We start from the raw sequence: 14,732 nt of genomic DNA, 5'->3' as shown, positions 1-14,732 counted from the left end.
GCTTCACAAAAATAGGATGTCACAGGGAGAAGGTTTAAGAAGTTACTGGCATAACTGTAAGTACAAGTAAACAAAAATATATCTCAAATTGAAAAGGAATGTAGAGCAATCTAACATTAAAACTGAAACTGTGAACTACCTTGAACCAGTTATCTGCACAGTGCTCAACAGACTTTGAGTATCACTGTTTCCCTTGAAAATTCAAAAGAATCCTGTGGCATTCCTGAAAATTTTCTCTGGTACCCCAGATTATATATCTAACCAATATGACCTTTTTGGGAAAATTCTAAATCTCAGAACTGCTAGATTAGCTGAAGACCCTGGGCCTCCTCAGATGGGGTATGGTCCCAAATAATCTACTGTGGGATATTGAGATTTGGCAATAAATTGTAGCTTTGCAATGGCAAATAAAAACCAAGGCAAAGTTTTTAGAAGTATGTTTTACTCAAGATTAAATTCACAAATTGTCATGGGGTTGGAAGAGATTTCAGAGACCACTTAATCTGATCCTTTTATGACTAATAATCCTATTTCTGACATCTTAATAGGTGGTTGTTAAGTCTTTTCTTGAAAAGTTCAGGATTGCTAGAAAAAGTTTTCCTCCTTGAACCTAAATTCAGGAATGATGCCATCTGACCAGGTCAAATTCAGTGGGACTGTTCCATGGTATTCTAGACCTTGCTCAACACTGTGCTAAGTAAGCACTGTGCATTTACCATAGGGCAAGACTGTCACTGCAATGCACTGAAGGATCAGAGGAAAGCATACAGTCCTTCAGAGGCTTTGTGGGACTCTGAGTAGGTTGTATCAGATTAGCTTCTCTTATTGTTTGTTCTTCATTTTCTTTTTTTAAAAATGATTTATTTGATTTGTTTTCAGTGTTCGACAGTCACTTCCATATATCTTAGATTTTTTTTCACTCCCTCCCCCTCATTCCTCCCTCTCTCCCCACTTCCTTCCTGAGGTGGCGTACAATCTTATATAGGTTCTACACGTACATTCCTATTAAATTTATGTTGAGTAGAAGAATTAAAATAAATGGAAGAAACCATAAAACAAACCAAAACGTAATACAAAAGAAAATGGTCTGTTTTTGTCTGTGATCCAGTTCTTTTTTTGGATGTGGAAGGCTTTTTGCCTCAAGAGTCCACTGGAAATTTTTTAAGTCCATGCATTTCAACGAAGTACTAAGTCTACCAGAAAAATTCCTTGCACCCTGCGGTTGTTGCTGTGTACAAAGTTCTCATGGTTCTGTTCCTTTCATTCAGCATCAGTTCATATGTCTTTCCAGGCTTCTCTGAAGTCTTCCTGTTCATCCTTTCTCATAGCACCATAGTATTCCATTACATTCATATACCACAACTTGTTCAGCCATTCCCCAATTGATGGGAATCTCCTTAATTTCCAGTTTTTGGCCACCACAAAGAGAGTTGCTATAAATATTTTTGTATATGTGGGACTCTTTCTCATTTCTGTGATCTCTTTGGAATAGCATCCCAGAAGTGATATAGCTGGGTCAAAGGGCATGCACATTTTTGTAGCCCTTTGGGCATAGTTCCAAATTGCTCTCCAGAATGGTTGGATCAGATCACAGCTCTGCCAACAAGGAATTAGAGTTCCAACTCTCTCACATCTTCTCCAACATTTATCGTCTTTCTGTTTTGTCATGTTAACCAATCTGATAGGTGTGATGTGGTATCTCAGAGTTGTTTTGATTTGCATCTTTCTAAATCAATAGTGATTTAGAGCATTTTTTCATATGATTATAGATAGCTTTAATTTCTTCCTCTGAAAATTCCCTGTTCATATCCTTTGACTATTTATCAATTGGGGAATGACTTGTGTTCTTGTACATTTGACTCAATTCTCTACATATTTTAGAAATAAGGCCTTTACCACAGACACTAGTTGCAAAAATTCTTTCCCAGTTTTCTGCTTCCCTCCTAATCCTGGTTGCATTGGCTTTGTTTGCGCAAAAACTTTTCAATTTAATGTAATCAAAATTATCCATTTTGCACTTCATAATGTTCTCTGTCTCTTGTTGGGTCATAAATTTCTTCATTCTTCATAAATCTCCCAAATACACTATTCTTTGCTCCCCTAATTTGTTTATAGTATCAATCTTTATACCTAGATCATGTATCCATTTGAACTTTATTCTTGTGTATGGTGTCAGGCATTGGTCTATGCCCATTTTTTTACCACAGTGTTATCCAGTTTTCCCAGCAATTTTTTTCAAACAGTGAGTTCTTATCCCAGAAACTAGAGTGCTTGGGTTTATCAAACAGTAGATTTATCAAACATTAGCTATTCAGTCTTGAGTACCTAATCTATTCCACTGGTCTATCCCTCTGTTTCTTAGCCAGTACCATGTGGTTTTGATGATTGCTGCTTTATAATAAAATTTGAAATCTGGTAGGGGTAGGCCATCTTTCCTAGCATTTCTTTTCATTAGTTCCCTTGATATTCTAGACCTTTTGTTCTTCCAGATGAATTTTGGTATTATTTTTTTTCTAGCTCTAGAAAATAATTATCTGGTAGTTTGATTGGTATGGCACTGAATAAGTAAATTAATTTAGGTAGAATTGTCATTTTTATTATATTGGCTAGGCCTACCCATGAGCAACTGATGTTTTCCCACTTACTTAGATCTTATTTTATTTGTGCAAAAAGTGTTTTATAATTGTGTTCATATAGTCCATGGGTTTGTTTTGGCAGGTAGATTCCCTGATATTTTATAGTGTCTACCATAGCTTTAAATGGGATTTCTCTTTCTATCTCTTGCTTTTGGACTTTGTTAGTAATATATAGAAATTCAGATGATTTGTGTGGGTCTATTTTATAACCTGCAACTTTGCCAAAGTTGTTTATTATTTCAAGTAGTTTTTTGCTTGTTTCTCTGGGATTCTTTAAATACATCATCGTATCATTTGCAAAGAGTGATAACTTAGTTTCTTCTTTGCCTATTCTAATTCCTTCAATTTCTTTTTCTTCTCTTATTGCTACTCTAGACTTAGAAGTCATAGTTTTAGAAATGGTATTAGAAATGCTAGTTTTCCTTCATTTTCAAAGAGGACCAATGATATCACAGAATGAAGTCTTGACTCCCATGTGAATTGAATTTAAGTGAGGGTGAGTTGCATGAAATTGTCAGGCTCATTCTCTCTCAGAGACAACCAAGTCCAGTGGCAAGACAAAAGTCAGACTGACTGGTAATTGTTTGGGAAGCAGTGGTAGACCTTGGTGTCTTGACATCTGACCAGCCTCTAAGTGCTCCACAGTGCCTGTTTCATTTCTGCCAAACTGCCTGTTGGAATGAGTTGTTCTCATTTGTCCATTTGGCCAAGAGAAGTCTTCACATGCATGGGGTAGATACCCCCCTGACTCATTGTTGAGTTTGAAGCCTCAGTTACCCTCAACCTAGTTTAGCCTATCTGCCAGAATGGTTTTGCTGGGGTGTGGCTGTTGAGCATGCTATGACTTCTTACAGCCAAAGAAGAGAGCTGAGTGCCAGGAAGACACCAAATGTCCCATATATCCACATTATAAGAGATGAAGAAAGTATTTGTAGTATTGTAATGCATACCCTTTCTTTAAATTTTTTATAATTTAGTTTATAATTTACTTTTCATAATAAAAATGCTATTCAGCTTGCTTTTCTTGTAAATAATTCCTTTTGAAAAGATGTTGCTATTATGGCTCTATTGTAGCAGGACTCTGTTTGGCTGGGCAAGATGTACTGGTTATGTCCTCAAAAGAAGGTTTCTTACTGAATTCCAGTTATGTTTCATATACTGCTGGAATGGTGGCAGATGCAGTTGCTAACTCCAGATTTGCTCTGCAACATAATAGTCCCTGATTTAGAGCCAATGAGAGGAAAAGAAGGTCCTTGTGACTTTGTGCCTTGCTGCAGTAGTAGGATTTCAATTGAGATCCTTACTCCATTGTTTAATTTTTGCAATACTTCTCTCCCTTCTTGTCCTCTCCCCAACTAAAGTGCCATATTTATTTTTAAAAGTTGAAATGAAATAAAATTCACTTGATCGTAAGATTTGCGTGAGAATGCTGTGTCACTTTTAGATATAACAAAATCATTAATGAGAACCAGTAGATGAATGTGAATATGTAACTTTAACTCTCCAAATTCCTTTGTAGATTTCAACTGCAGAAAAATGGAATAACTAAAAGTTAAAATAGTTGGGCTCTAAAATGTCAAAGTCAACTGAAAAAAACATGAGCTTCTCAATTAAACAAATTTAATCTCAATTAAAATAAATACCTAAGATTCAATTAATATTATTCTTTCTCCAGATTTCAAAACAATACCATACAAGCTACTTATCTTCCCGTTAGTTCTGAAATAGGATTATAATAGATATTACTCTGTTGATTGACTTTCTCAATACTCTTTTCCTTCCTTGCTCCCTTCATCTTCACTATATAGATAGAAAAGCTGAGCCCTAGAGAAGTCAAGTACTAATGTCAGGGGTGCACTTGAATCTAGGTCTTTTAATCCTCTGACCAGTCCTCTTTTCAATAGACTTAATGTGATGCCACATGTTCCACAGGGTTCTTTAAACTGTGAGGTTCACTAAAGGGAAAATGGTCAAATAATGAGCAACTTACATTCAGTGGCAAAGCACTGTAATAATTTTTAATAGGAGCCAGGCTTGCTGTGTGTTTGAGGCCAATTCACACATCTAATTTCTCAATGATTTTTTGATTTAGAAGATCTGAAGTGCTTCCTATTGCTTTTAGTCTGAAGAGTTTTGGGTCATTTTAAAGTCTTCCTTTCAGGAATTGTGTAGTACAAAAATTAGGTTTCTTCTTGGAAATGGATATTTGTTGGGTGGGTTTCTTGGGAAACAATTTTTTTTGGATGTCATCACTACTGAGAAAATTGAACCAGTCTTCTTAGGATTCGTCTGAATGTTCTTATTCCAAAGCACATGATTTCTCTGGTTCTCCATTTGATTGAATCTTTATCATTTTATCACATTTTTTAATTTAACTGATAAATTATCATACTTTTTGTTTTCCCTATTTTATTTTTTTAAACTCAAACTTTAGAAAGGGATAAAAGTTTTCTTGAATCATTTTTTTTCATTTTGAAAACTTTTTTTTGTTTTGTTTCTTAGCTATTCTGTTATTCATGTACTTTTCCCATGGAGTGCACATATCACTGGTCTTGACAGCTAATCTCCATGAAATTTCTATAAATCAAGAATTTTGGAGAAAAGAAAGTTTGTTTCTCTTTAGATGAGCTGTGTGTAAATATCTAAGTTCATAAATACTTGGGAAGTTCATTTGAAATAATTGAAAATTAATAGCTCTCAATTTTTAATAAAAAATCTTGTTTTAGTATCTTGACAAGAACTTTTGCTTCCATGCTTCCATTTCTTTATCTTCATTTTCAGATATCTCCATTTTATGAGAATTACATTTGTATAGTTATACACACACACACACACACACACACACACACACACACACACACACACACACCCATGCATTAGGGCAAAGTTTGAGTCAGATTCTCTCCTAGTGCTCAAAGTGCTTTTCTTTTTTTGTCCTTTCACATTTATTTATTTGTTTTCAATTTTCAACAATCACTTCCATAAGTTTTAAACTTTCTTCCCCATCCCAAGATGGCATGCAATCTTATATGGGCTCTACACATACTTATTAAACACATTTTCGCATTAGTGCATAGAAGAATGAATGGGAGAAAGCATGAATAAAACTAAACCAAACCAAACCAAACATAAAATGACCTATAAAAAATAGTCTGCTTCATTCTTCATTCTGACTCCATAGTTCTTTCTCTGGATGTGGATGGTATTTTGCATCATGAATCCTTTGGAAATATTTTAGGTTCTTGCCTTGCTGTGGAGAATTAAGTCTATCAAAAACAGTCCTCGCACACTGCGGCTTTTACTGTGCATAATGTTCTCCTGGTTCTGCTTGCTTCACTCAGCATCAGTTCCTATAAGTCTATCCAGGTATTTCTGAAGTTCACCTGTTCATCATTTCTTATAACACAATAGTATTCCATTATGTTAATATATATCACAATGTGTTCAGCCATTCCCAAATTTATGGGCATTTCCTAAATTTCTAGTTCTTGGCCACCACAAAAAGTTGCTGTAAATATTTTTGTACCTGTGGGACCTTCTTCCATTTCTATGATCTCTTTCGATAGAGTCCCAGAAGTGATATTGCTGGGTCCAAGGATATGTACATTTTTATAGCCCTTTGGGCATAGTTCCAAATTACACTCCAGAATGGAGCTCACAACTCTACCAATGATGAATTAGTGTTCCAACTCTCCCACATGTTCTCCAACATTTATCATCTTCCTGTTTTGTCATGTTAGCCAATCTGATAAGTGTGATGTGGTATCTCAGAGTTGTTTTGATTTGCATCTCTCTAATCAATAGTGATTTAGAGCATGTTTTCATATGACTATAGATAGCTTCAATTTCTTCCTCTGAAAACTTCATATCCTTTGACCATTTATCAATTGGGGAATGACTTGTATCCTTATAAATTTGACTCAGTTCTCTCTATATTTTAGAAATGAGGCCTTTATCACAGACACTAGCTGCAAAATTCTTTCCCAGTTTTCTACTTCTCTCCTAATCTGGTTGCATTGGCTTTGTTTGTGCAAAAACTTTTTAATTTAATGTAATCAAAATTATCCATTTTGCATTTCATAATGGTCTCTATCTCTCGTTGGTCATAAATTCCTCCATTCTCCATAAATCTGACAAATAACCTATTCCTTGCTCCCCTAATTTGTTTACAGTATCAGCTTTTATATCTAGATTGTGTACCCATTTGGACTGTATTCTGGTATACGGTGTCAAGCATTGGTCTATGCCCAGTTTTGGTCGCACTATTTTCCAGTTTTCCCAGCACCAAACTACTTTTTTTGATAGCAAAATTTTTTTTTAAATGGGTGATACTCATTGTCAATAAGCTTCTGAAACTCAGCATCTTGCAGAAGACATCACACAAACGTCTTAAGCTAATGCAAATGTAGTCAGCCTTTTATAGGTGCTAGAGCATCAGGAGTATGAGTTCCCTTTTTTCAACTCAACAGTCTTAATTAATTAATAAACACCTATCAATTGTCAAAGGCAAAAATACAACAATTGTCCCTACTCTCAAGGTATTTACATTCTAGTGAAGGAGAAAATGTATAGATCAAAGAGTTTGTCTGGACTTTCTGGATTCTGAAGGACTTGACATGGTAGTGTGCCTTGATTGCAATGTATATTGGCACTTTCCATATCAGATTTCTCTAGCTTTGCTTCCACAAAGTGTTTTTTTCCATCAGTTACTAATTGTCTTTCCTATTACAGAAGTGTTTAATGTGCTTCCCTTTTGTTGAGACTGCAACATGGACTTAAGCTTTCCCCAGGAGTCAATGAGTACTCATTATCCAAAGTGTTCTTCTGTTCATGATGTTTGTTTATAATCCTTACCTCATATCTATCAGTATTGGTTTTATTTCACAAATGGGAGACTAGAAATTCAGCAAGTCCTTGCATCAGAATCTCAGAGAGAGTAAATCAATCGCAACTCTCGGCTCTCTTTGTACTCTAATATGATCTAGAATTCTGCTTATTCTGGTACATGTCCTGCTGTGACATTTGAGGTGGGTGGACCTTTGTCTCTTCACCTAATTCATTAATCTGATGAATTTATTAGTAGTCTTATAAAGATGAAAAAGAATACTTGAGGTTTTTTTTAAAAATTAAATTCTTAAAGCACTGTCATTTCCTGAGATGTATGTTATTTTTTAGTAACCTGCTTCAGAATAAGGAAAATACTTGTCCCAGGAGCAACACAAATTGAACAGGGATTTTATATTGCCTCACTTTCTTCTTTCTTTTATTTCTATGGAAAAAAGACATCGAGAAAGGCATTTGTGGTTTGCATTAGAAAGAGAAAGATAAAATCTTTTGACTGTTTATTTAAATCTGATTTAGACAAATTCCTAGTTAGAAATTAGGAGAGAAGGGCACATCTCTAGACGCAACCAAGTCTATCGTTTCTAGATACAAGAACTAAAACGTGAATTATTCTACAAATAGTCTTCATGGGATATCCCATCAAATGCCTGAAGAGATTATTTTTCATGTAGGTGGCTAAATATATCTCATTTCAAGCTTCTGATCTGGCTATAATAGATATTAAAATTCAAAACTTTAAAAATGGTCTCTTTTTTTTATCCCTAGTTTAGGCTCCAAATTCCTTGTGGTCAGAAACAGTTCCATATTTTGTCTTTGTATCTTCAGATTTTAGCACAGTGCTTTCACATAGTTGACATCAAATGAATGCTAGTTGAATAGAATATTTGTTCAGGAACTTGACAGCCTACCCTCCAACAACAAGCTGAAGGTCCCTTGTGTTTCATTTCTCAAGGTGTGCTTTGTACTGTGAGTATGATACAAAGGCTCTGCTCATGCTACAGCAGTCTGTAGTAAGTGGCAGGAAGAGGATGCCCTGGGCACAGCTCACAGATGTGTTCTACTCTCTCAACTCCAGAGAGATTGAGTTTATTTGCAAACTGAGATTTCTTCTCTCTCTTTCCTGTTTCTCTTTGTGTACTTCTCAACTGCATGGAGTTGGGGGATGGGGAAAAGAGAAGGCACCTGCTTCTGATATTAGGTTATCAGTAATTTTACAATCTAAAGAACCTTTTAAATATTAATGCTGAATAATAACTCAGCTGCAACCAGCCTCTTTTCCTGTTTCATGATGTCCGGCCAGCCAGTGTACATCCTTAGATCTCTGGGGATTCTTCCAAGCAGGGTGGCATGATAGGTGAGTGCAGAGATGAAGGGAGAGCCCAAAGAGAAGAGGAGAACCTGCTGCCCCTGCTTTCTACCCTCCTTTCCTCCAGTCTTTTCCAGCCCCCACCTCTCTGGGTTGCTATGCAGTTTCTATGGCAGCAGCATCCTCAGACTCAACTTTCACCCATCATTTAGAGCCAATTAAGGTAAAATAGTGAAGGGGGAGAGGAGGGCGGGAAGATAAGGGGGAGTGTTGTAGGGGGGGAGAGGGAGGAGAATCCAATTTAATGCTGCAAGTGAAGCGTTTACTCTGCCAAAGTCGCATTACAGATTCTAAAGCTGCAATTATTGCTCCTCTTTTCCTCTTTCCAAGCCTGAGCGGGAAGCAGCAACAACTCTTCTCTCAGCTGTGGTGTTGGTGGGATAGAGGACACATCACACAAGCAGCCATATTGAAGACCCCTTGGGGGGGGGGAATCCCAGCATCCCAGAAGACCCTTCAAGACTTCAGCAATTGACTGCATCTCCTCTCTTTCTCTCTCTCTCTCTCTCCCTCTCCCCATTTCCTCTTCCTTCTTGTTTCTTTCTCTTTCAGTTCATTTGCCTCTTTGCCCCCCTGACATTTCTTCCCTCCATCTATTTCTATCTCTGATTCACCAGAGAAGAAAAACAGTAAAAAATGCCAATTGCCCAGTTATTGGAACTATGGAAAAAGATCGAGGTAGAGCCCATGGAAATAGAGGTGAGTGAAGAATGGACATTAATATACTCTTTTAAAAAATAGATTCCTGAAGAATCTGATCTCTGCAGTAAATAGATGATTTTGCAGATGTATATAGCCTCTGATATTGCACTTTCAGGAATAAAAAGGCACATGATCCACAAAAGAAAAAAATTGGCTCTTCTCCTAAGATAAACTTATGTATCCTTTTTTGATAAGTATGTCTGTTTTTGCATGATAGTTACATAGTTCACAACTAACCTGCTCCTGCTTTAATTGCCAGTCAACAAGTGGCTTTCCAATAGATCTTCACTTGCTGTGGGGATGGGTGAGCAGTGATCTATTTGGATCTAGAAGAGCTTTTAGAAAGTGGCAGGAAATCTTTATCTGCCAGTGGGTATAGAAGATAAAGTGGTAATAGAATTAAAGGAAGGACCTAATAACTTCATCCCAGGTATTGCCAAATTTGATATATTAAAAGTTGGTCTTGTTTAACCACCAACCTCATAGAGATGTGATGAGGAAAGGTCTTTGGAAACCTTAATGAACTCTAGAAATGAAGTCCTGTTATTATTATTATTAATAGTAATTATGTACTTAGCTACCCACTTGAAATCTCTATAAAATTATATTCATTTCATAGGACTGAGCTAGAAGGGGCATCAGAAATCGTGCCATCTAATCTTTTATCTTGAATTATAATTGCATTGTTGTAAAATTTTGCTGTTTAAGAATGTTTTCCAAAGATTAGAAGGAAACCCCATACTAGTTAAATAGTTAAATCAAAATTTTGGGCTTACTAAATAGCCATGCCCTTAAATTATTTTTTTTTTGAAATGACTCTTCAAAATGCTAAAACAGTCTCCATTAAGCATATTTTCTCTAAATCCCAGCACATTTTTCTTTCTTTCTTTCATAGAATATTTGCATCTTTAGAGAGTTTTTATTTTGCTGGGGCTGCATACTTACTGTTATCAAGAAATTAACCAATGCATGTTGTAATCTGAAAAAAAGGCAATTCTAAGGAGGAATTTAACTTGATCCTTTATCTTGTTTTTCTTGGCAGTGGAGTTTCTGATTTTTTTTTTTAAAGAAAGTGGCCTATCATATGATTGATCCTAATAATTCTCTAAATAGCATTATTTATCAAGGTGCTCCACAAATCTTGAAAATATTAAATATTAAAACCATTTTGTAGATGGAATTGAGAGAGAAATTGAGTTATTATTGGTTTATCACAGCTATTTCAATCAATAAATTGAGATAAAGAGATGAAGAGTAAAGCTTTTCGTTGTATTAGTTACTTATTTGCATGTGGCATTGGAACATTACTTAGAATTGTTTAAAAATGATCCATACCCTAAAAGAGCTTAAAACTCTAGTCTTTGCTTTTATTAGATCAGGTCTTTATCTTTTTAATAGCATCATTCAAAAAAAAGATTTTTTATCAGGCTAGCTTTTTTATATTGTTTTTTAAAGAGCCCCCTGGAGTCTCTTAAATATTTCATAACTACAAATGTCTGCTCTAAGCCTTAAGTGCAGATCCCATAGTGCTTGAGATACATGGTGAGTATTCTTGGGGTTCCCAGGTGGACCCTAAAAGGCAAGGGATAAGAGTAGTGTTTGGTTTTCCCAAGTTTAGCTTTTAAGCAGAGGGTCTTGAATCAAAATGTATGCTATTAATGAAGTCACAGGGAATACATAATTTCACAATAGGAATGTTGAAACATTCCATGTTTTAGTTGTGGTTTGAATTAGTTGCAAAAGGAAGGCTAATTCTTTTAAGGCATTTAAACAGAAGCAATGTAATATAATCCTCTTTGGAGGATTACTGAGCTCCTAAGACAAAATAATGTTGCTTCACTGAGTAGGCAAAATTTAACTGACTTTGAACAGTGTGTACAAACAGGATAGAAAAAGAGTAAAGAAATAGAGCTGCCAACAATATGTCTCTTACTGGTTTGGTTTAAAATTGCCACATTCACAAAATACCTTTTAAAATGGATTGCTTTTCCTACTCCAACCCTCATTCCCATCTCTATACCCTGCATTTTACCATGAAAAAATGAAACAAAAAACCTCCCAGTACCTGATACATTATACTTCACCAAGTTAAAAGTCAAAAAAGGAAAATTCTCCAGTGCCAAACTTGTCAATCATTATCTTGTCTTGAGTTGGGATGACCAAGATCATGCTTTGGGGCAGAGGGGCAGTAGACGATATATGAGACATGGCCTCATTTAAATCACTACAGTTGTCAGCTGACCTATTTCAGTTGTGTACTCCTGAAAGAGTCTGAACCTTTTTCTTTTCTGGGAGATCATGTGATATAACAGACATCCAAAAATGGGAAATCCTCAGATTTTAAATGGTACAGGGGAAAAAAACCACACAACACAATTCCCTTATATATGGGCCAGAGGCTGTGTTCTGTTAATGTGTATGACCTCATTCATTTCTTCTTCCAAGCAGTCCAGCAAATTAGAGGTGACAGGAGAGGAAATGGACCTTTTTTCGTCTTCTCTCTACTTCAATGACATTTGAAAGCATTCTAATTTCAACATTAGTGGTACATGAATCAAATTTCCTAGTAGCTCTAACTAGGTTGCACAGTGGATAGAATGTTAGATTTGGAGACTCATGTTTATGAATTCAAATCTGGTCTCAGATACTAGCTGTGTGACCCTAGGCAAGTCACTTAACCCCATTAGCCTTCAGTTTCCTCATCTGTCAAATGAATTGTGGAAGGAAATAGCAAACAACTCCATTACCTTTGCCAAGAGAACCCCAAATGGGGTCATGAAAAGTCAGACATGACTGAAACAACACCACAGGGAATAAATTGGGGTTTTGCTTTATTATGTACAACAAATAAAGAAAAATGAGAGTGGCTAGAAATGCTTTCTGCTGATCTTTTCTTTGTCCCTGCCCTAAGTGTTTTATTTTGCTTAAAACTTCCTTCACCCTTTTGCCTCCCGCATAACTTTATTATTTGGATTGTTATGAGTACCATTGCTTCACTTTTCAACTGTGTTGTTAATTGCAATAGATTTTTTTGGTCACTAATTTAAAATCTTTGACAGAAGCATGGCACACTGTGGTATAGTTTAAAAAGTGTTAATTTTGTTGTCAGAGGACCTGGGTTCAGATTTTGGTCTTGTCATTTTTTATCTATCTATCTGTCTGTCTGTCTGTCTATCTCTTTAGGCCTCAGTTTCCTTATTTGGGCAATGAGAGTATTTAACTGGATGGAGTCAAAGGCCCCTCTTGAACTCCCTGTAATCCTGTGGCTAATTTGAATCTATTTTCTCAACTCTTTATAAAGATTTGAATTCTCCAGACATGTCAATTTTTTTATATGAAGTGAATTAAAGAAGAAGGCACCTGAAGTAAAATTGCTCTTACTCTATCAGCCCATAAACAATGTGTTTTCTCTTTTAAGCATCAGGGAAAGTGCTGACCTGCATTGGCAGAGGACAGAACTCCCCACATCAATGAAATCCCAATTCTAGTCCCTGTCTGTAACTATACAGACTTCTTGTACTGTACTGTGCTCTTGGCAAGGGCTTGCAATGTAAATAAATTGACATTTTCTCCCCCTTTTATTTCTAGACCACTGAGGAGGAGGTCAGCCTTGATGCAGAACCTACAACAGAAGAGGCCACCAAAGAAGTAACTATATTTGCTTTCTAACATTATGATAACTTATGGGTAGGAGGTAGGAGATAGCCTCAGTCTGGCCATTCTAAAGAAACATTTACAGTAACAAGTGACATTTTACTGTAACACCTCTGAGGAAATACTGAGTTTTAGGAAGGGGAAATGAACCGAAACACAATTTAGCCTCTAACTCAAGAATGTCTTGAAGGGAGAAATGCTAAATTATTAAACCAAATTATGGATAAGATGAAGAGCATGAGGTGTGGAACAGACTAGTAGGTAAATGAGATAAGTGATAAATAATTACACCTACTTGGAAATGAAATAATTCAACTTCTTGAGGTACTTCATGGGACTCTACTTGTTACCTTCCCTTTGAAGTGACTATGAGTCATTAAAAGATGTGTAAAGGAGAGCTAATTTGTGAAACAAAAAAGGTAGAGAAGCAAAAATGATGCAATATGTATGAAGGAATCCTTTTTTTAGAAATAGAATAGATAGCAGAATGTTATCTTTGACAAATAAAAGTAGGCTAAAGGAATAAGAAAGATGAGTATAAAAAGGAAAGAGGTAAAATAAATTTAGATGAAAGGGAAGAAACATAGAGAATTAATGTTATGGGAAAGGATAATATCTTAAGAAAAAATGGATGAAAATCAGGAGTAAAATGGGACATTTTAGAAGGAATATTAGCTGTTTTTTGAAGGCATTGGTACTCTTTGGTTTTCTTCCTAGTAGGGATAAATGTTCTTGATAAAAGTACCAGAAACTAAGGTACATTTGGTTTTATGCTAATAATTATGAACATAAAATTGTCTGTGAGGAAGACATTGGATATTAAGGAGCCAACTTTCAAATTTCAATTTAAGCTTTAACAGGAGTCATAGGTTAAAAATAAGTTTTAGGGAAATAATTCTATTGAAACAGGTGAACTTTCTATAACTTACCAAGGAAAATGGCTTTCCATAACAGGCAAAACTATGGAAAATGAACAAGGATGGCCTAGAACATATGAATTTAGAATGATATCATGGTCTGAAAATCAAATAAAGCAAAATGAGAGTATGGGAATTTTTCTTGTTTTGAAGAAATGAGATATAATAAAGCTATGGAAATTATATTGACAGGTTTTCATTTTAAAATCTTTTGCTTCTTTTGTGAGTTCATTAAAACTGCAGGCCAGGTATTCTGGACTAGGGAGTTTGGATCAAAGAGAAGTATTTCAGAAGATTGTGTCTTCAGATGTTAGAAACCAGAAACTTACCATATGTAAATTTTGCATGTCAATGAAAATGGTGAGCCAGATGCTACTAGATTTCTTAGATGGATTCGTAAGTTGTTTGGTCAAGAAAGCAAAATATCATTATGTTGGGCTTAATTTGGCTGCCTCTTAACATCCTGTACTTCTCTGCTACTGACCTGTGAATTTGCAGTTTTGATTTTATTTTTGGTTCAGCAACTGACTTGCTGACTGTGGATGAAGGTCTTTGTCTCTCCTGGTACCTCCACCTTCTCTTTTGAAAAATAGAATTATCTAACTTCACCAG

The 14,732-nt window shown here is 35.7% G+C and overlaps 1 long non-coding RNA gene across 2 annotated transcripts in view; it reads left to right on the top strand.

Moving 5' to 3' along the window:
- Nucleotides 1-13,765, top strand: part of LOC140527157 (uncharacterized) — a 48,692-nt gene extending 34,927 nt beyond the window's left edge. Inside the window, exons 2-3 of one of the 2 annotated variants that reach the window (XR_011974703.1) lie at nucleotides 9,178-9,546; nucleotides 13,138-13,765. This is a non-coding gene — a long non-coding RNA (uncharacterized lncRNA). The remainder of the gene's footprint in view (nucleotides 1-9,177; nucleotides 9,547-13,137) is intronic. The other variant, XR_011974704.1, reaches the window with a different exon arrangement.
- The last annotated feature ends 967 nt before the right edge of the window (nucleotides 13,766-14,732 follow it).

The sequence above is a fragment of the Notamacropus eugenii genome, chromosome 2, assembly GCF_028372415.1.
Source record: "Notamacropus eugenii isolate mMacEug1 chromosome 2, mMacEug1.pri_v2, whole genome shotgun sequence".
Lineage (NCBI taxonomy): Eukaryota > Metazoa > Chordata > Mammalia > Diprotodontia > Macropodidae > Notamacropus > Notamacropus eugenii.
The sequence above is the reverse complement of the archived record's forward strand: the minus strand, read 5'-3'. Positions and strand labels throughout refer to the sequence as shown.